At 39.7% G+C, this 21,103-nt stretch overlaps 1 protein-coding gene across 6 annotated transcripts in view; it reads right to left on the bottom strand.

Annotated features, from left to right (window-relative positions):
- WDFY3 (WD repeat and FYVE domain containing 3) overlaps positions 1–17,100 on the bottom strand; it is a 120,765-nt gene extending 103,665 nt beyond the window's left edge. For all 6 annotated transcript variants that reach the window (XM_031066449.1, XM_031066452.1, XM_031066450.1 and 3 more), the window contains exon 1: positions 16,986–17,100. The gene's annotated coding sequence lies outside the window, so the exon portion shown is untranslated. The remainder of the gene's footprint in view (positions 1–16,985) is intronic.
- Between the last annotated feature and the right edge of the window lie 4,003 nt (positions 17,101–21,103).

The following is a 21,103-nucleotide window of genomic DNA, read 5'->3' as shown; positions in this document are numbered from 1 at the left end:
AAGGAGAAGTGGTGATTCCAAAGGTGCTGTAATTAGAGTAACAAAGGGAAAGTAGACATTACTGAAGAACTCCAACCCAAAGATTAAGTTGTGATGAAAGACTGTAGCTGGATGCTGAAGCTAGGAAAATAACATCAATAACAAACTGGAGCTATGCTCATAAAAGTTAAGGCAATTAACTACCAGTAAGAAACATTAATAAAAGAAAAATCTTCTCTCTCTAACACAAGAAAAAAGATACCTTTCTGGAACATGTTCATAAAATGTATTCAGAGAGTATTTTACTAAAACATAGTAAAACATTAGGAACTAAAGTTAATGAACATTTTAGTACCATTATTTTTGTAATTCATGAAATGAGAAGTCATCGAAAAAGCTAATCTAAGTTACAAGCCAGCAACTGTAAGTCCATGCTGGAAATGTGCACTGGCTTTTCACAACTGGGGAAAAATTAGATAGAAATGAGTGTTGTCTTTTAGTATGTCATCCCTAAGAAATAACACCAGTAACACTTCAAACTATTAATCATGCAGCTAAAAACAAAACACAGTTTCCCCCAGAAACCCATAGCTTTTCCAAAACTCCTCAGTTTGAGGATCCTTCTCTTGCTGTAACATGTAAAATAGCAGAATACCACATTTCTGCGCTCAAAGACCCAAGCCTTCACTGCCTAAGCAGCAGGAAAAAAGTCTGCATCTTCTTTTTAATAAAATCTTTTAAAGACAGTATTTTAAATTTCTTTTTATGATTCACAAAATGCTGAGAACTTACATCCCCACCCAAAATTCATATTGTCATCAAATCCATGACTGCTGTGGACTTTTCCTCATGTGGCCAATTTTTCTTTTAAATTCTATTGCTTTATTCAGCCTAAGCACTCACCTAAAACAGAAATTTACACTGGTTCAGCCACACATTTGTAATTATAGATCTGACAAGTTTTGTATAGTCAGAGAAGTCCAAAGAAATGTTACACACTATTTTCCCAGTGTAAAGGAGCTTACTGGAATGGCATTTCGAAGCTTTGGTCTATTTAACTCCACCGTGGCAGTTAACTCCAAGGGATGACAAACAAAGAGAACAATTACAGTAGTCCTCACTTCCTCGAGGGGAGGGAAGATGATGTAATTCCAATTAATTATCTTTTTTTTTTTTTTCAGAAGTAACCAAATTCCAAAGTAGATACTACTTCTGGAATTATTCCAGAGTTGTCTCCTACTGTGTTTCTCTCTTATTAGAAAAAATGCTAATGTGGGCTCCAGGCAATGTAACCTGAAATATATTGTACATTAAAGCTGAAAGAATTTCTGTGATTTATTTCTGCCTGTCCAAATCCAGTGATATTTTCTCTGATTATCACAGCACAGATTATCTACGGGAAGAGAGCTGTCAGCTCTGGGACCTCCAGCATTAGGCCCAAATCTTAGACGTGAAAGTGAACAGAGAAAGAACAGTGTTGTATTGCTATTTTGTCCTGTACAAGTATTTTGACTGATCTTTTCTTTGTTTAGAATTAGGCCTGCAGAAGAGAAAGTAGTACACCTAAACCTTTTACTATAAACAAAAAGTATCTAGAAAAAAGCATGTTCCTATTCTAAGTGAAAGCATCTGCACAATCCTCAGTCAGTTGCAACCATCCCATGTGACTTGAATTCAGCATTTAAGACCTGGCAGACCCCTTAATGTCAAAAATGAAAAGATTTCAGTATTTTCAGTAAAACAGCCACTTCACCTGCTCACAACTGCTTGTTTACAGCACATGACAATCAAGCACCCTGCACAATAATTAAGACAAGCAAACTCAAAAGTTAGGGAACACCGGTCTTGTAAACGACTGTAGAGCTTGAATTTGGCCTGGCTCTGCACATATATTGCAGTAGAGTCTTAAATTGCACATGCACTTCCTACAGTCCCCAGAGAGCCTCCTGCCTCTCTCAGCAGATGCTTCATGAGCAGCTGGTTGGTATTTTGTTACTTCATCCCTCTGAGCATGATGCTACACACCTTGGTTCCTACAACCTGGACTGAAAGGCTGCTCTGCATACCCAGCAGTGCATTTCCTCAGGGATCAGAATGCATCACAACTTCCTTTCACAGATATGCCCCACAGCACAGGCACTGCAACAGCCTCAATATCCACACAATGAACACACATCCTCCCTTATACTAAAACTGATCGTGTCTAATAATATGGTATCTATTTGAAGGTGCTTTGGAGAGCAGCTAATCCTTCGATCTTGCAATGCTTGAATCTTTCTGCTTGCTTGCATTGTGTCCCTTAGAGACCAGCTGATGGCCTTCTCCTCTCAGCTTGTGATTTCAGGAGCTAAACACCCAGTACACTCAGATGCAATTAGAGGGCAGCTCCAAAAACCTCAAGAGGAGTGTTGTGGAAGTGACAAGGACAGAAACTGGTTCTCAGCACAGGAGCCTCTTCCCTGCCTCGCATTCCCTCTTCAGGCACATACATCCCACTGCTGCCCCACATTCTTTACTACATAGCCCTAATGAGTTTCTTCCCCCAGCAGGTCCAAGCAGGCACACTCTTCATAGGGAACCTGTAAGTTGGACATTCCAGCTGTTGGGTGTTTGGCTTTTTTAAACTGAGGAAGAAGTATCCTGAAAAAGCAAACCAAGTGAGTGGAAGTTCTATGACGTAGCCCCACCACGACAGGCATGTAGTTTATCAGGAGGTTTGAAGCATTTCAGCCTATTGTACTCATTTTAGCTACTAGAGCTAAAAATGTGAATTTATGGCAGTTGCAGAGCATCATATTCTGTATGGATCAAGACTAAAATAAGACACATGATGAGTAGATTACAAACATGCACAATAAAACTACTGCTCTTGTAATACACATTACAGCTTTCTCTTAGTGGTAGAAGCAGAAGAATCTCCATGTGAGGAAAACTGAAGCAAGCCGTGAAAGCATAGCATAAGCATCCTCACTTTAAAAACTGCCCTTTGTTTTTTTCCACAGGCTGTCAGATGGCTGCACATTTCCCCATGAGCATAAGCAAGGCTGACCCATTTGAGCAGCTCTGATATAAAGCCATTCACCAAGGTTCTTAACTTTTCTGTTAAATTTATATTGGAATCTCACAAGATGAACCCATGAGATTCTCCAGAAGTTTCACAGGAGTTAGTGTAAGAGCTAATTTCTACCCTTCAAAATACTTTAAAGTGTTTTCTATTGTTAGTAGAAGCTGTTGAAAAAATGATCATAAATTACATCACAGAAAATACCAACAACTTAAAAAGCTCAAAGACAGACACTACAAGAAAAACACAACACACACACATAATCATTAACACGAGTTAGGGTATGATAATGTACGGGTAATACTACTACAGCTATCAAAACATTTGTGAAGGAAAAAAAGTAGACAGACAGAAGCTGCATGAGACACACTCATTTTCACAACAGCTATTATAAATCTGAGCTCTGCATCTAGCTCCAAAAGGATGTTATTTAAATAAGCAGCTAGGTAATTAACTGCTTAGTAATTACAGTCACAAGCGCCTGTTTCTCCAGGCATTATATTATTACATCAGCAACTTAGCAGTGAAACAGGAATCAGCTTCTCTCTTTGCAGATTATAATGGGACACTAGTACACATCTCCACCCCAACTATCTCAGGAAAATGAAATTTAAGTCTTCTTCCTATAATCAATCTCTGAAGTCCATTAGGATCAGTAAATTCCACACCTGCTAGATCCCTCCCCACTAGGTCTGTTACTTCTTTCCTGAATTTCAGGTTCCCTACCCATGCAGTGAGTACTAACATTCTGAAGACGATCATCAATATGCACTATTCAAAAGGACATTGTCTGGCCTTCAAAGGAAACAATAAAGAGCTGTTACTGGCTAGATACACATCCATTTTTGCTTAGAACTGAGCAGGAATAAAAAATTCTCTTTGTAGACAAAAACATCAGTAGGAGGGGAAGCGAGGAACACAACTACTTCCTCCCATTCCCTTCCCCCCCGCCAGTCCTGCCACCAAACACAAAACAACTACTCACACACAAAGAAAACCATGCACAAGCAAGCTGTGTTGCTGAAAAGGATGCCATGAGCTTTCCCCGACAGACTGAACTGGCACGCATGCCTTTGGGGAATGTTGCCTGGTAAGAGAGAGCCTGAAGTAAATCTCATATTCTGCTCCAGTAATAAGAGTGCCTATTCCCATACTATCGTTTCCTCTTGTTAAGTATCCAGTCATCTGGCTGAAACGGGAACTATTTCATTAAGAAACCTCCCCAACATGAAAACACCACCAACTCCCATTCCACCTGTTAAGTACTGCTAAGTATCATTAAGGAAGTTAAGGAAGGCGTGCAGGCAAGGATTTGCAAGGTCACACTATTATTTCAAAGTCATAACTTTTGTGTGTATGGTTCAGCTTTTTCCCTCCTTTGCACTGAAAAAATTCAAAATTTTTTGAGCAACCTTATGTTACCACCTAAAAACAATCCTGGCTTTTTTAGATGAAGGTTGAAGAGCTGCTTACAGAGGTGTCTCAGTTCACAGGCTAGTATCCAAACCTGAGAACTCAATGCAGCAATTTTTTGCTTTAATACCTCTAAGAAACAAACAAACCAAAAAGCCTTGCTATCCTTATTCAGGACATGTTTTTCCTGTTCTCTGAACTCCAGTCAGATGACAGCTAAAGATAAAATTTCTCTATTATTTGCAATATTAGAAATGCTATTCTTATACTCAATCTGACCTTAATGCCTTGAAATCTCTGCAAAACCAAAAATTCCTAATGCTTCAACAAATATGAAGAACTTTAGTAACTGTTTATTGAGAAAGATATAGCTATAAAACATGGACTATCAGTCTTCTTCGATTTCCCACAAATTATTCATGATAATGACACATAATAGCAAGTGCTGATAGAGTAGATTTCCTGTGGTTTGTATCCTCTTGAAGGTTAATGTTTTATATTCAGCGTAAAAGGACAACAATCAAATAACAGTGATACTTTTGACCTATCCTGCTGGGATGGAGGAGAGCTGTCTTGCTTAAGACTAATAATGCACATATTCTTACTTACTAATAAATTAAATGAAAATGACCTTTAGTTATATCAACTTTTTGCACTTCATTTTTTTCAAATAAGAAAATAAAGTACTGCTTTTGACTTCTGCAAATAGCCTATTTTTTCCTGACTTACCGTGTAAACCTTGTATTTAGAAGATAATTGTCACTGTGTTTTCTAGTGCTTTAATAACCACATTTCCCAAAATTACTTGCACTACTATAACAAATTATTTCCAGGCTACAAACACTTCTGCCATCTCCAAAAAAAAAAAAATAAAGCCTGTAATCCAAAGTATTAAATCCTACCTACTCCAGCTGAAAATAGTGTGTAGTACTTCTCCAAAACTCAGCTGAAGCAGCATCACTTTTCTTCGTTGCTATCTCCATGCAAGAAAAGCAGAGACAACTTGGATACCAGGAGTGCAGTCCCACAATCCAAAATGCCCTTGGGACAAAGAGCCTGCTTCAACATCGTTGTTCAGAGCAATAGCAGAGAACAAGAGTTATCTGGCATGAAGGACTACCCATTCACATGTGAAGGCAAAGGATGTGACTGCAATCATTGCCCACAGACATCTGGAGATGGTGTACAAAACTCACACCTTGATGAAACAGAAGGGAACTACAAGTTACTTTTACAGAGAGTAAAGATGAGACAGTGGACAAGGAAGCAAATGTGTGCCACCTTTTCCTACAAGGAACAAATCTGTCCACACTGCATCTAGAATGTGATTTTTGGCTGGATGATGACAATTCCACTTCCTACATCTTTATTTAGCACTCATTATGATCTGTCATCACCATGAACCCAATTCCCAGTACTGCTTTTCTTTAAGGAAGCCTTTAACAAGACTTAAGGACTTCCATTTTCTCAGCTCAATAATAAACTGATAACCAAACTAAAGAATTGAAAATGCTGAAAAAGCAAACTGCCAGAAAGCTCAAATACAGGCTATTTAAACTGGAGACATGTTAATTTAAGGTGTCTGCCTTTCCACACTTTACATCTTTTTCAATTAAAATGAAAGATGAATTCTTATTTTGTCTCAAACTATCACACACAATCCTGAGAACCAAAAGGTAAATCTGCTGTTGTAAACATTTGAATAGCTAAATCCACCACTTGTTTAAAAGCAGCTTTTGAAAAACATCACGGGAACTGAATGAGTAATTTTCACTTTTCAGAAGCCAAATGGCACATAATGAATATTGCATCCAGCTAGGAAGAGCAGAAAACCTCATCTTTGAGGTATCTGTAACAGATGGTCCTTCATCTCTTCACAAGACCAAGAAATACCATCCAACAAACCCTAAGGCTACCTGAAATCCATATTTGACTGCTGGGTTCTACACACCTTCATGTCTGAATTTCAATGCAAAGTCTTAAACCACCTCATCTGCATATAAACACAGATCTGATCTCCAAAAAACCAGTTTAGGGTGCTAGCCATCAAAGAAGGTGGAAAATTCCATATGTCAAAATTGCTCCATGGTATCTGCTTAGGTTGGAGAAAAAAGACAATATTTACATCAGAAAAAGGTTTTCAATAATTTGTTCATGGCAGAAATACATTGCCATTACAGGGCTGAGGACCAAACAAATTTCATGTGTAAAAGAAACCTTTCTGCTTTAGGAGATGAGAAATGGTCATTCCAGAAAATAAATCAATCTTGCCATGTTTCATTACCCCTAATCATCAGTTACAGTGAAGATCAAAGTACAGGGCTCTATGCAGCTATTATGTTAGAAAGGAGACACCTGCTTTAGCACCTTCAGGTGGCTCATTCATAGACATCCAGGCTCCAAGAAACCATTTGCCCCTGCTTGTGCAATCATACCACTGAGACATTTTTTCCACTCCTCTAACCTGTTCCAGCGTGGTCTCAAAGCTGGCAATCCAGCCCCGAGTGCCACAAAGTCTGAACTAGCTCTGGACATACAATTCCTCCTCTACTCAAGGAATGCAAAGGACATTTTTTACCAGAAGAATATGCTAACCGAGGAGACAAAAATATGTGTAACACAAAAATCCTGACAGGCAGAAGCAAAGTCCAACTTGGCTGAAGCAGACACAAAACATGACAAAAATAGAGACATTGCTCACCAACATGTATTTTTGAAACACTTATTTATAGAAAAATGATGCCTAGTAAGTTAACAGGTTTTGGACTGAGGGAACAGAAATTCTGTTCTTCAGTGTAACCAGTATGTATATAGTATAAACCCAGCAGATTAGTTTTGGAACCTATAATTTGTCAGATTAATGTTAATCTGGAACTTTGTAACTGGACATTTGAGGTGGGAATGACCCCCATTTCCACCTGCTGGTTGACAAGACAGTAGATAAGCAAACTCATATTATCCTGCAAACCTCAATACTGCTATAAACATCTGGAGCTGAAAAACACATCGAGGAAAAGTAAATACTGAAACATCATTTTCATTTTGAACATATGCTGGCAGAGTTGTAACATCTCAGAAACATTTGCAGCTCAGCAAAATTACCTGAAATGGAGGAATCAAATGGAACATTTTATTGGAAGCTTATGAACCAACTAACCTATGCAGCATCAGAAAAAATACACAGACTACCACAAAGATGGTTAACAACTGGTTAAAAAACTCAAACTAAAACAGAACAGACTATTTGCTTCCTCAATATCTTGGAGAGCAACTTCTAATTGAATTCTTGATATGTTCCATGGAAAAATAACTGGAGCATCTTTGAATGCTGGTTTTCTTCTTTGAGTTGTTTTGTTTTCAAAAGGCCTAAATAAACTGATTTGCACTAATTGGACAAACAGGATACTAGTTAGAGCCCACGGGACATATAGCAGAACTGAAATTTTAGGTTGAAGTCCCTAACTGCATGACAGTGAAATTCCATGAAATTCTAAACCATGAATTCAGGGGAGAAAATTCTGTTAAGAAGCCCCTAGAAAACAAAAAAGGGGTGAGAAGATGAGAGGGTAGGGGACACACACAGAAAGACAAACAAAAATGCAAAATAATCTGGGATCTGAGGAGACAAGCGTGTGCTTCTTTGGAATGCAGACATCAACAAATGCACAGGAATAATAGCACTGCTCCGGAGAGTCGCACTTGCATTCACAGTAAACAAGCAAAGTAAAAAAGCCTTCCTAGGAAAGTTACTGCATTCGAACCAATAGTGAAACAGTGAGCCACCATCAAGAATGGGGAAGAGTGCTTTGGCCAATTCACCTTTGGAAGCAATGGGGAGTGGGAGGGTGCGGTGGGGAAGATGGGGAAGGAAACCAGCAAAACTGGAACAGGAGAGAGCCTGTATATCCTCACAGTAAGGCCATGCAGGAAGCGAAGCAGCACCTAGCAGGACATGTTCAGTAATGACAATACTGACCCTAAGCACGGTTCTCACATTTAGCTAAAAAAGCCACCGAATTTTTTTAACAGGAGCACCGTCCCCATTTGTGGTGTTGGTGGTAGTGGGTTTTCTTCTCAACAGAAATCTAAAGCAAAAACTTCCTGCAGCCATGTAAACCAGTCATTTATACACTAAAAAGAAAACATTTCTTCTGCCTTTAGGAAATTTGCATATGAAGGAGCAGTAAGTAGAAGCCCATTACCTGTAAAATTTGTCTCCATAGAGCCACCCTTGTTTCTAACAACACGGAGAAGAAAAACAACAAAATTATCCTACCAGCACATGTTTGGCTGATGTAATAAAATTCCTCTCTCTGCTACCATTGAGGCAGAAAGATTGTAACAAAACCAGCAGCGTATCTGCATTTAAATCAGCATTAAAGGCTGGGCACAAATGCTTGTTTATTTTTGAAGCAAGAGGAAGTAAGTAAGGGTGAATAACCCCCATGTTTTAAGCTGCATGTTCATAGTATTTCTACGCGCAAAACAAAATAAAACAGCCCAAGACCTTATAATTAGCAATTCAGTCCAGAGATTAATGGAAAAGAAGCAGAAATACTTGCATACACGTTATCTACTGCCTGAAATTAGGATGCTCCAAAGGCATCCACTGAGCTCCACTGGAATCAAGTTCTGCATACCATACAGTACAGAACCAAAGGACTACTTAGGCTGGAAAAGACCCTTAAGATCATCAAATCCAACCTCTAACCCAGCACTGCCAAGTCCACCACTAAACCATGCGCCCAACTGCCACATCTGCACAACTTTTAAATATGACAACTGGAGCAGCTCCTTCTCTGGGCAGCGTCTTTCAATGCTTGATAATCCCTTCTGTGAAGAACTTTTTCTTAATATCCAATCAAAGCCTTCCATGGCACAACCTGAGGACATTTGATGGCCTGGGCCAATGGGATCCCGGGGTGCATCTGGCAGATGGGGGAGGTGATCCTGCCCCTCTACTCAGCCCTGGTGAGGCCACATCTGGAGTGCTGTGTTCAATTCTGGGCTCCTTAGGACAAGAAAGACAGGAAGCTACTGGAGAGGGTACAGAGGAGGGACACAAAGACGATGAGGGATCGGGATCACCTCTCATGTCAGGAGGGACTGTGAAGCTGTTTAGTCTGGAGAGAGAAGATTGAAGAGCATCTCATTAACACCCACAAAGATGGGTGCCCAAAGAATGGTACCAGACTCTCTGGCAGGGCTCCATGACAGGATGTGGAACAATGGCCAAAAACTAAAACACAAGAAGTTCCACCTCAACGTGGAGGAAGAATTTCTTCACACTGAGCGTGGCAGAGCCCTGGAACAGGCTGCCCACAGAGGTTGTGGAGTCTACTTCTCTGATGACATTTCAAATCCACCTGGATGTGCTCCTGTGTCACCTACTAAAAGTGACCCTGCCTTGGTAGGAGGGTAGGACTGGATGATCTCCAGAGGTCCTTTCCAACCCTAATGATTCTCTGATTTCTTCTCATCCTGTTACTTGGCACAGAAGACTGACACCCACCTCACTAGCACTTCCTTTCAGGTAATTGCAGAGAGCAGTAAGGTCCTCTTCAAGCCTATTTTTCCCCAGACTAAACAGTCTCCCTTCCCTCAGCTGCTCCTTATAAGAGGCACCACCAGTGTGAAAACCAGTAAAGATTCCTATGCTTTGTGTAACTAAGCAAGTATTATAACAATGGAAGAAAAGTATTGTCTTTACTCCTCACCTTCCCTCTTCTTCTGCTCCTCCTTGTCCTTCCCCTGACCCCACTCTGTTGGGTGGCAGAAGATCCTCTGGGGATTACAGTCACAAATTGCAGATAAAAGCAATTCAATCCCTCTCAGTCTCATGTTCAGTCTTCCTGAGGATTGCAAGCAGAGCTAGATTATGTCCTGGGCTCCCAGGGTGGTTTTGGATCCAGCTCCACCAGACTGCACATGGAAACACTTCTCAGGAGCCTCACATGGAGCAAAGACAAAAGAGCTGATTGTGAACCTTTTCCTTACAGAAAACAGCTCTAGCTCCTCAGTAACACAAGAGACTGCTGCTCCCAGAACACTGCCTTGCAGAGAAAGCCTGGGACAGAGCCAAGGCAGGACTGAGCTGTTTGGATTTAGAAGTAGCCCATCAGAGCTACAAGGTTTCCATCTCCAGCAGTGAATGTGTCAGATAAAAGATTAAACAGGAAAAAACAAAAGAGGGGGAAGAAAAGACAAAACACCCCCACAAAATAAACGCTTAACAAGAAAAAACACAAACCTACAAAGCAGACTAAAACTGCAGACTTTAAAAGCAATATTAATTACTCAAATGAATGGATTCCTCCAGTTCTCCAGTGAATTTTTTTTCAATGGCACACTTATTAAATGATCAAAGTGGGTATAGATATTATTGTATATTAAAGCTGGTGTCTCTCATAAAGGGAAAAAGCTGTAACATTTTAGAAAACCTATACTTATTTTGCTAATTTTTGATTGCCGATAAAGAGGTTGGTTTATTTACTATTTACCATAACTACTTTCAAACTATTTTTGTTTTTCTCTTCATTACTCATGTTCTAGCCCTGTTTGGCAATAGTGCCAAAATAAAAGTTGTATTTCACAATGAATAATTGATTTCTTGACACCAGTTCGCAGTGTATTACAAGATTAAATAGGACAGCTAGAAATCCCCCCAGAAGTGAGTTTCTCTTATTCAAAGGGAAAAAATGAAACCTATAGCACTCAAGAGACAGGGAAAATACTACCTTAATATTATTTTCTCCAACTTGTTAGATTTCTTAGAACATGTGTAACATAACTCGATAACAAGCTTTCTTCACAGCAAAACTACTGCACTCAAGGCTCGTATTAGTTGTATTTTGAAAACTACCCATGTGACGAACTAAAATCAATTGTTTTCTTCCTTAGCTGGGATGATAAATGTCAACTACTTACCTTTAACTTATTTCTCTAAAGCCAATATCCTAAATACAGAAAACTACACAGTGGCACATTACTCATTTTATTCAAAAATATCACTAGATTGTGATTAAACCTTTGATCAATCACAGCTTTGGTTCAACTTCTCCTATAACAGCAAGCCTGACAACAAGAGGTACAACTTCATACATGCTAGTCATGAAATTAAATTTTAGTCTGTGGGGGAAAACTCCCATGCAAAGAATTAAAAGTAGCTGGGATTCATTAAGGTCTCATCCTACCTTGAATTCTTGAAGTTCAGTGCCAGCATCTTAGTTTCCAAGTGGTCCCCTTGTAAGACACTAGAGACAGGAGACAAGCTCCCGTGCCTCCAAGGTGCCGCCAGCCCTCGGTCAGTAAACATCCCTGTGGCAGTCAGGCGGCTCTGCCGAGCTTTGCGCCACCAGCCCCCGCGCCGACTGTACCAGTGCCCAGGCGGGAGGGACTGGGAGCAAGGAGCAGCTGCTCCCTCCCAGCAGGCTGGGACTCCAAGGGAAGGGATCCCTTGTCCAATGCACAGGCCCCAGCCACTGATACAGCTGCTTCACAAAGAATAAATCCAACTCGCACAAGCGCCGGATCAAGATGAAAAACTCTGTGCTCAAGTAAATTGACATCTGGTCAGCAGTACAATCACTGCAAAGGACAATGATGTATCATGGCTTACAAATTAATTTGCAAGATGACATTTTCCTGCTTCTCTTATCACACAGGAAAGTAAATACATTTCAATTTTGGTTACAATAGAACTAATTATTCTAGGGGAAAAAATAAACTAAGGACAAGACACACTCCTTTCTAGAATCTGGATTGGATGCAATGTGGATTTTCTTTATTAACTCCTGTGCTTTTCAGGGCTTTGTTAGCTTGTTGTCTTTTTTTAACACTGTTTACTATTCTAGCTTGCAATGCTACTTTCATGCACAGACCATACAATCTAGAACTGCCAGGTGTTTTGTTTCAATAACAAAAACTATTCAGAAGTGGTAGTATTTTCAAAGAAATCCATTATGTTATCCAAATTGGCATGTTATGTCTCACCACTACACTTGCCCCTTCCCCTAGTAATAAGCAAGGGTACAGAAAACAAATTATGATTGAAGCTGCAGGTCTCTGAAAAGAATTCTCCTACAATGATACTCAAATTACTATAGTGGACACTACTTTCCAACTAAATTTATTCCAGAAGAGAGCTTGAGCATCCACTTAGTAAAAGCACAACTACTAACATGGAGTTTACTCACATTTTTCCCCTGGATTCACCTATGCATACACACAATACTCACACTAAAGAAACAGACTTCCTTGCTGGAGGAAAAAACATTAAGAAGAGAACAAAAAAAGAGAGAGTAATTGTCTATCAAATGTACTGTAATGTCATTTACATAAATCACTGAGTAGTTATTTAGTGCAAGTCCTTTCTTCTGCAGTGCATCTGTGAAAGTGTATGGCCTCACTTAAATGACCTGCACTGTGCTTGGCTGTTTCTGGATGCAAAGAACCTGGGAACAGAACTTGCTCCTCACAAGAGAGAAAAGAAGACTTTTCAGTTGCTACCCCTTTTCTCTGGTTTTGTGTTTCTTTTAAGACAGTAAGCAGCGTACAGAATGAGGATAACTACTCTTATTTTCTTGTTTATTTTTATGACAAACACAATGCAATAAACTGAGTGAAACCCAACAATATGCTGGCAAACTAAGACACATGCAGTAATTAGGTAAATAAATGCTCAATACTAAGATTTAATTGCAACAATAGTTGCAATCAACAATCAAAGCAAAGGCTTCTTCTCTTACACATCCACATATTCCTTCACAGTTTTATCGTACATTTCTTTCTTTAGTTTGATTTTACTTCTCTGTCTTCTCCTAAGGTGACCTTTTAGCAACACCGAAAAGTTAACAGTACTTCTACTATACTCTCACTGCAACACAGGCAGGTGGTAGCCCACTTCTGCACTATTATTTCCTCACTTATAAAAACTGCTGCACATCAGTTTCATCTCCCAGCACTTTGAACAGTTATTCTTGCATCTACAGGAATGTGCTTTTGAGATTTCTCCCAGGCAACTTCCTGAAATTAAAATCAAACAAGGGAAAGCTCTAAAACTAGGTTTACCATGCCTCCAGTTTGTTTCAATTCATGGGACTTAAAAGTCTTTCCAAGGGACTGCCTAAGGCTTGCCTTTCACAGGCTTGCCTTTCACTTATCAGCATCGGCTCTTCCAATATTCCCCTCCCTTTGGGACAAAAGATGGGGCATGAAACCTTCACAGCATTCCTGTAATTCCAATTACCACACTGGTGCACCACTTTCTGCTGCTAAGGTGTACCTTCTTAATTTGTAGTTTTGCTAGAAAAACATTTGCTAGGACACCAAGGAAAACGCCATACCCCAAGAAGTCAGGAAAACAGCAGCAGGGATCACAGAAACAGAGAACAGCACCCCAGAGATAACCTAAATAGTTGGTTTTTTTTTTTGGCCTCACTGTGCTTCCCATCCATAAGAAACTATGGCATCACAGATGGGAACATGTCAGACAAGGGAGTTTTAGGCATTAATCTATTGCTAGCAAAAATTACTGACCCAGTGTGAAATATTAGTGTTTACCTCTAAGGGAGCCATGAAATTAATCTTTCATGATAACCTGACAAGTATGAGAAGAGCATTGTGTATACAAGAGCAGGGTACACAAACACCCCTTTCTATCACAGGGAATTTAAAACAAAGCAGTATGACAGACTCCTCTGACACCATCCCAAGACGACAAGTATCTCCACATTTCATATCTTATTCTACAAAAGCTCTTAAAAATATGGTCACTCTTCCCTACTCACACATTTTTCTCCCTGTGGCAGAATAAAGAAACTGCTACAAATAAACAAACACTTCCTTTCCAGTTCTAGGTTTCAGTGCTACAGTTTTCTAAAGGATAAAAAAGTACCACAAGCTGTGCTGTGAGTGTTGGAAGAGGCCATCCAATGCAGTAAACTCAGCATAATTCGGTTATACACACTGACTGAGCTCCTCTGGTATAACAAATAAACACAGGGTGAGTCAGGTCAAGCCAACACACACACTTTGCTTACCCCAGTGACAAACAGCTTCATATCAACCCTCTGAGCTGCACATTCTGTCTACTTCCAGACTGACCTCACCTGCACAGCTCGTAAGTAAGCTCTACTCCATGTACTAAAATCTAAATAATGAGTGCCATTGAGAAACCCAGCCATGACAAGCTAGTATAGTATGGAAACCTACTTCAAATGCTTTTCCAAGTGATCTCAAATCCCTATTAAGTGCTCCACATAACCATTTTTAATAATTTTTGCTCCTGCAATATAGTAATTTAAGGAAGATCCCATTTAAAAAACCAAAACACTGCACATATTAGGCTCAAAGGAACATCCTTCAGAACCTTATAAACTTCTATTTGTATCACTTCTATCCCTTGCCTCCCTTATGCACTAATCTAATTTATCTGTCAAGGAAGCAAACTAATCAGTTTGACACAATTTTCTCCCTAGCAAATTTATGTTGGTTGGCTGTCTTCCCTTATCTCATTATCTCCTATGTGCTCATAAACTTCATCACAGTTTTTACTGTTACCCATGTAGCTGCAGGTAAGTCATTCCACAGCTGGAGAGAAACTCCACGTGGCCCCATGGAGAGCTCAACCAAATCAAATATAGCAGGCTTGGGTCTGAAAGGAATATAACAGCAACCCTAAAACCAAACTGTTAAGTTCTGCCAGTTCTTGCATGTCCTCAGAACTGAAAGAACAGGATGCATGAAGTGCCAAGGAAATATTTACTACTTAAGTATCTGAATAACAGATCAGGATTCTAACAAGACAGTCTTCACAGAGTCGCAAAATAGTCTGCATTCAACAGGTCGCTTGAAACCAACTGCTTTTACTAAGTCAAGAGGGAGACTGCCATGAGAGGAGATGAATCTTTCATCTTCTTTTATTCTCCATAAAGTAGTATATATGTCTCAAAAAAATCTAAACACAATAGGTTGAAGGGAGCTAGGTATTTTCTATTAAAGTAAAAAAAAAGGCATATTTCTGTCAGACCCCCTTGTGGGCAGGTTTGTGGTTTTTGTTAATGAATAAAACACTGGAAACAAAAGCAACAGCACACAGCTAGAATGAAAGTATTGATGTTGGAGTGCAGGATTTCACATGGAAGGGCGTGCTTTGGGGTTTCTGTCTTTCTCTATGCTTTTGTTAAGTTAGAAGTGATACCTCACACTTTCATTTTAAACTCTCGGTTTTATATAAAACAAGATAAAGATGGCAAGAATACATCAATGACTAAAGTTCTTGATAAGAAGTGGTAGAACTTGCAGTTGTTGAGCTCTTCATGCCTCAAAGAGTGATGCCAACTAACATTTTCTTGTCTTTTCCCACTGGGTCACTTCTTCACTTTGAGTATCTGTGACATGCTGCAGCCTTTTTTCCACTGGGTTGTTTTTCTTTTTGCTCCAAATGGGTCTGTATATCAAAGGGTGTCCTAGCAAAGCTTGGACATTACTCTTCAGTAGCCACACCACACACACACCCCTAGCAAAGCTTGGACATTACTCTTCAGTAGCCACACCACACACACACACCCCTATACTTGTAAAGTAAGCTAACAAAGATTAGAATTCTTTACAGATTCTAAAAAACTAGACAGATTTAATAGATTTTAACTCAACTGCTCCTATGGAAATTCACCTCCTTGCTTCAGCAGTGCACTTCAACAGACCTACCTCTTCCCTCTCCCCCTCCTCCATCTAATTTTGCCTGTTACATTCATTTTTCATCAGCAAACCAAGCCTTACTGAATTTAACAGCTACACAAGCTTTTTTTTACTTCACTAGTTAAAAAGTAATCCACTAGGTGATAAATCTCCTTAATCATTGGCAACTTTCCAAAAAACATGGAAGTAAGCTAGACTGAAAGTTCTAGTTGCAAAAGGAAGCCTCTTGTAGGCTGTAATATTTGTAGAAGGACTATAGAGCTCTGGGGATAAACATTCACAGCAAGCAGTCTATACAGTTTGTACAAACCCAAGTAAACTAGGATGTAACACCAAAATACAAGTCACTTGAGGCAGAAGTAGAGCTAGCATTACCTCTGTGGGGATACAGAATGGACCCTTCCTAGCCTGTCAACTCTACTGAAGATCAGGAGTATTCTTCTCTCAAAGTAAAAATGAGAGATTTGAGAAATTCAAAGAATCAGGCACTACAGACTCACGTATTATGATCATTCTTACCCTTTTTTTTTAACCTATTGATGACAACCTCCAAGTTTAATGCAGCTTGTCTCTGCGCATGCATCACACCCGCACAATTTTCTGTGACCACCCAGCAAAGTATTTCCACAGCATTCCCACAGATAAACAGAATCCTAAATTTTGTTTGGGTAGAGCAATTTTAAGCTGACTGTGCTCTGACAGTGCCTGAATTAACTCCCTTTCTGTGACAGGCAAATGAACTGCTTCACACAGAATTTATTAAAGGGTGTGCCAATTACAAATCAAAAGGCAATTTCCACAAAAGCTCTTCAACATTCACATCACTAACCTCTACAGCATTCCTGGGATCAGAGCAAACAGCTTCAAGAGAACAGGGCCCATTCCTTTCCGAGGTTTCTCTTCAACACCAAAGCTGCTCTCTCACTAGGTAAAAGAGAAAAAGGTTAGAATATAAATGTGACAATGAAGTCACAGAGCTCTGCTCTTCTGAACTGATAGAGGAGTCATTCCTATGACAACTGGACTTTCACAAACTAAGAAATCTTTTAAATAGCTCTGGGAAAAGGAACAGTAGCAAACTAGAAACTGACAACACAGCAGTATTTCTCTGATTAAATGACACTCACTGAGAGCATATGAAGTGCTAAAAGAGTTAATATAAAGCACAAGCCTGGTAATTAATGCACTGACAGCCCATGATCAGCAAGAGCATCCCTCTGAGGAAGCAAGTGACTTCCCACCATTACAGCATGGGAATAAGAACTAAGCTACATTGATACTAACCTAGCTGAGCAACTGTGAAGCTACTGAACACACAGTTTTCCCTGGCCTCTCCCCTAGTTTGTCTGCCTCTTTATTTTCCGAGTTATAAAATATTCATCTTAGAACTTACAAGCAGACACACACAAGCCAACAAGGGGCATCAAGTCTGAGCTCACTTCAGCACAACGCCACGAATCCATCACAAGGTTCTCCAGCTAACCCAAACAGGTGGTAGAGGCAGTAAACCCAGCAGTGGCAATTGTAGGACCTGGCAAATAACTAGGTGAAATGCTGCACCTTGGTTATTAGCCATGAGTTGGCAGACTTCTGATTATTTTACCTCTGACTCCCAGTCAGTCCCATTTGGCACTATTGGTACAGTGCTCCTACACTCCCGAGCACCACACAACACAGGCACATCTGAAGCAACTGGAAAAACTTCAAAATACTACTTATAGCATTTATTGTTTTAATATTTTGTACATTAAAAGAAGCAGATATTATTTTGGTGGGGGGAAATTGACTTAGGTAAAAAAAGCAGTACAGCACCAGATACCTTTGAAAAGCTTTCTACGAGAGATAGCACTAACGTGAAGATCTTGCTCACAGTGATGTTATAGAGGTTAAAATTTTGTTACTATGTTGTTCTATGCTCTACAATCTTTAGTAACTTGCTAGCAAGTTCAAGTGTTCACTATTAACAACTAAAGGAGAATTTCTCTCTTAACTCCATCATCCATGACTGTGAAACCTTCTCCCTCCAGTTCTATCAGCTCATAGGGCAAAGTAAGGAACCAGCAGCCACAAACAAATACCACCTGTGTACACAGCACATAAAACTGTAGAAACTGGACCAGGGAACTCAGAAATTCCAAAAGTAGGGAGAGCACTTGGATTTTATCTCTGCAGAAGCAAGAAAATATTTAAACTAAGATGATAAACAAATGGTCCTTTTGTCATAGGAACAGTTACTGGACAAACCTTAAAACAAATAAGGAACTGCCGTTTCAGCTCTCTTCATTTCACCCTATTAAGAACTTTATTATATAACCAAATGCTTCTCAGGTTCAAAATGATCATTTTTTGTTTTAAGATACAGACAGTGGAGGTTTCAGGGTCCAAATCTGTGATTGCACTGAACTTAATTAACACTTACTATATTTGCAAAGCTCAAATGACCAATTACACTACAAGTACACAAAACCCACAAGCTTCCTTAAGCAGAAATTAAAGGGTAGTATCATCATCGTTTCCAGCTAAAAATGTAAAAAAAGGTCATGAGGAAGTACAACCTTGAAGACAGTTTGCAACCCTCTTTCATATGTGTTATTTACTTGGTCCTGAACCAAAAGTTTATCTATGGTTTATCTATATTTCCACAGTACATCTGGAATGCCTTGTCTCTAAGTCCTGATTCTCCTACATTTATCCTACTTCTATATTTTGTCAGGGTCACAATAGCTTGAGAAAGACTTTATCAAATGTATCTGCACAAAGTGAATTGTTTTGACTTGCAGTCTCAAAACCAATAAACACAGGGGAGCAGGAGGTCCTGTTTAAACATAGTTAACAAGAACTAAATGCCTTCTGCAGTGCCAAAAAATAAAGCGCTCCTGCCTTACTTCCATCAATCAATCTTCAGCATTGCCTAAGCTTTAATTCTCCCTGTGGTCATCAGTTAGCAAAAGTGACTGCAAGACCAATAGCACACACCATCTACACTGTAGCAATGAGAAAAAGGAAGGTGTTTTCAACCTCGAATATCCCAAAACACCAATATCCTCCAAAGAAAAGCAACTAAACTAAGTAACAAAACAGGTTAATTTTGAATCCACCAGTCAAGAGCAAAACTCTAGAAGCACCGAAAACACTTCATATGACTCCAGTCTCTTCACACCCCCCACTCTAGTGGAGGCACAGAAGCCCTCAAGAAGAAATGGCAGCTACTCTGACAAAAACTCTGCTGCAATTTCTGAGAAAGGAGAACCAGTTCTGGTCAGTGTCAAGAGGGCAGCATAGCTTAGTCACTTTCCTGCCTTATTGAATCTCCAGTGTAAAGGAGAAATATCTCTGGGAAGTATACTGACTAGCATGTTCAACAAAACCTTTCCTGGACAAAAGGATTATGTTTTTTAGACAAGATTTGGATCTAGCGTTCCTAGATGATTTCTTAGGGCATTCACCCTCTCTCCACCTGAACTAGATTCCTGACTTTCCACAGGGACAATGGATCTCCTGGCAACACGCAGACAATATGGTACGCCATGGCTATGCTGCCTCCAGGCTTCCTTGTCCATCTCTGCCCACTAAAAGGGCACAGAAAGGAATGTAAGTACACGCTGAAGCTCTCCAGACAGGCAGCACCTTGCTCTCTGGCTAATGGCTTTCCCATTTGCAGATCACACACTACCCAGAAGCTGTTCAAACCCACAACAGAAAAGCAGCACAGCAAAGAACCAAACTGCCCATCCTGTATCCAGCGTCTGCTCCTGACCACTTCCAAAGCGTCTCAAGTGGCAATTACCTCATGAAAAAGTACACCATAAGTAACAAATACAATAGGGAGTTGTGGTGGTTCCACTTGCAGTGCAAAACACACAGGGTGGAGATTTCTCCTCCCCAGAATGCTGCACGCACAGGTAGCGTCTGATTCAGCCGACGGCAGTGCAGATGAGGTGTGCATCGCCTCCTTTTCAAGACCCACCACTGAACCCTGGCAGCAGCCGCCTCTATTACTTTCCAGAAGTGTCATTCAGCAAACAAGTCTCAGCCATCAAAAACATCCCCACCCATGGCTTACATAAAGCTCCCTGCTGCACTGAAGGGCTTTCCTTCAGTTCAAAGAGGTGCAACATATAATTTGCAACTCTTTTCTCAAAACGTAATATTAGGGTGGCCAGCTTGAGCATGACCAATAAAAACCTAAGTGACACTTCACTGCAGTTACCATCAATTTTAACAGACATCTTTTTCAGACAAGTTACTATCTACAGGCAGTTCTTTAAGAGTTTATTTAGGTAATCTGCATAATTACATAAGGTAAAATATTATAAATTAAAATATTAAAAATTAAAATTAGAAATATTTTTCCATCATATGAATAAAAGCTTTTTGGCTTTTCTAAATGCAAAGTCCATTGGCTGAACATGTATTTTATAACAAATGCACTCCAGAATTATAAGGGGGTTTTTTTGTACAAACATGTTGAACTATTTTTTATCCAATCACACTTCTTCAGAACCGACACAAAAAAGTTTAAATCAAGTTCTAATAATACGTATTTATGACTTGAGTAACTTCTCTTAGCTGCCATTACACCTTTGTCCTTGTGAATTAAATAATTTGCTTGCTGTAACAAGTGTTTCCAGACCTACATCCTACTAGGTATTCAACCAGGTGTTTTAGGTCTCTTTTTATTTTGCCTCAGTATCCCAGTACTCACTATTACTAGAGCTGAACAAATCAAATAGAATTTGATTGCTACCCCCAACAGACATCATACAAAAAGTGCTAAATAACAGAACCTCAGCAATCACAAACCACTTGGGTCCTGCAAAGAGGAAATCTGATCAAGTAACCATTCAAATTTGCTTTTATGTACATCTTATTTCTGAAAAAGAAATACAAACATTATGCAGACTCCCATCTTAGTTGCTTTCCCCTTATTTATTTTCCAAGTATTCC

Source organism: Geospiza fortis, unplaced genomic scaffold (genome assembly GCF_000277835.1).
Source record: "Geospiza fortis unplaced genomic scaffold, GeoFor_1.0 scaffold11, whole genome shotgun sequence".
Classification (NCBI taxonomy): Eukaryota; Metazoa; Chordata; class Aves; order Passeriformes; family Thraupidae; genus Geospiza; species Geospiza fortis.
The sequence above is the reverse complement of the archived record's forward strand: the minus strand, read 5'-3'. Positions and strand labels throughout refer to the sequence as shown.